The 2,148-nt window shown below is 38.7% G+C and overlaps 1 non-coding gene across 1 annotated transcript; it reads right to left on the minus strand.

The window, feature by feature from the left end:
- Nucleotides 1-273: 273 nt before the first annotated feature.
- Nucleotides 274-379, minus strand: LOC121209183 (small nucleolar RNA R71). The gene has a single exon (XR_005904300.1). It is a non-coding gene; the product is annotated as a small nucleolar RNA R71 (small nucleolar RNA).
- Nucleotides 380-2,148: the final 1,769 nt, after the last annotated feature.

The following is a 2,148-nucleotide window of genomic DNA, read 5'->3' on the forward strand; positions in this document are numbered from 1 at the left end:
CCTAACACAATTCAAATGATACAACAGTTTGTTCAGTTTGATGGTTTGCAGGATGAAGATCCCAACGCTCACTTAGCAAACTTTTTAGAACTATGTGATACATTTAAAATTAATGGCGTTTCTGACGATACCATTCGTCTTCGATTATTCCCTTTCTAATTAGGAACAAAGATAAATAGTGGTTGAAGTCGATACCACGAGGGTCAATTACTACTTGGGAACAAATGATTGAAAAATTTTTACTAAAATATTTTTCGCCGGTTAAAACAACTAAATTACATAATGATATCTCTTCTTCTATGCAGATGGATTTAGAAACACTCTACGATGCATGGGAGAGATACAAGGGCCTTTTGAGAAGGTGTCCTCACCATGGGTTACCGCTTTGTCTCCAGGTTCAAACGTTCCATAATGGCCTGAATCCTTCGACTCGACAAATGGTTGACACGGTTGTTGGCGGAACCATCAATAATAAAACACCTGAAGATGCTTATGAGTTCATATAGAAGATGTCATTGAATAACTATCAGTGGCAAGTTATAAGGACAAAGCCAACGAAAATAGCCAGTGTTTATAATGTCGATCCGGTCACCATGCTCTCTAATCAGGTAGAACTTTTGAATAAGAAAATTGATGGTTTCCTTAGTTCTTCACAGGTTCACCCAGTAATGCAGTGCGAAGTAAGTGGATGTGGAACAAGCCATTCAGAATAGCAACCTTATAGCCACAACATGGATAACGAGCAATTAAATTACATGGGTAATAATCCTCAACCTCAAAACAATCTATATAGTCACACTTATAATGCAGGTTGGAGGAACCACCCAAATTTCTCATGGGGAGGCCAAGGAAATCAGCGACCACCTTCGGGCTACCAATAGCCACCCTATCAATAGGAAAAGAAACTGAACCTTGAAGAAATGCTCACAAAATTTATCTCGCTATCAGAAACCCATTTTCAGAACACAGAAACGACACTTAAAATCAACAAGCGTCAATCCAAGGGCTCGAAACTCAGATAGGCCAGCTTTCTAAACTAATCTCCGAACGACCACAAGGTAGCTTGCCAAGTAATACTGAACCTAACCCAAGGGAACAGCTCAAAGCGATTAATGTTCAAAATGAAGAAGGATTTGTTGAGCCTGAGCCAGAACCGAGGCAAAAAAAGGTGGTAAGCAAAGGTAAAGGTGAGGTAGATTATAATAAAAACAAACCAGTGATTGTCGAATATAAACCTCGTGTGCCATACCCCAACACGACAAGGAAAGACTGCTCAGATGAACAATTTGATAAATTCCTTAAACTACTAAAAAAATTACATATTAACTTACCATTTATTGAAGCTCTATCGCAGATGCCAAACGCAATGAAATTTTTAAAGGAGCTTTTAGCAAATAAGCGGAAGTTGGACGAGGCATCCCATGTAGAGCTAAACGCATTTGCTCAGCTATTCTCCAGAATAAACTACCCAACAAACTAAAAGATCCAGGGAGTTTTACGATTCCTTGCTTAATTGCTAGTTTAGATGTTAATAAGGCATTAGCTGACTTAGGGGCTAGTATCAATGTCATGCCTTACAAAATGTTTAAGTAACTAGGTCTCGGGAAACCTAAACAGACTAGGATAAGCATTCAATTAGCAGATAAAACTATAAGATTCCCTAGGGGTATTATTGAAGATGTGCTAGTTAAAATCGATAAATTTATATTTCCCATTGACTTTATTATTCTAGACATAGAGGAGGATAGCAACACTCCTTTAATTCTAGGAAGGCTTTTTTTAGCAACTGCCAAAATGATCATTGATGTTGGCACAGGTGAACTCACACTCTGGGTGGGAGACGAAACAATCACCCTTCACGCTCTCAATTCTGGCAACACATCGAAAATAGAATGTGATCGTTTAACCCATTCTACTAAAACTGACAATATGGTGCAACCTACTTTATAGGAAATGAGTCTGAAGGAAGCACATGAGTCAGTCTCAAGCAATAGTAGAGGAGCTACTCATGAAGAACGACGACTGCAAATAGAGGAGCTAGATGAATGGTGGACACATAAACCGAGAACACACGATAAACTAGAACTATGCCAGAACGAACTCGATACCTTTCCAAATCAACTTAAGGTTGGCGATAAAGTCTTATTG

This window comes from Gossypium hirsutum, chromosome A10 (assembly GCF_007990345.1).
Source record: "Gossypium hirsutum isolate 1008001.06 chromosome A10, Gossypium_hirsutum_v2.1, whole genome shotgun sequence".
Lineage (NCBI taxonomy): Eukaryota > Viridiplantae > Streptophyta > Magnoliopsida > Malvales > Malvaceae > Gossypium > Gossypium hirsutum.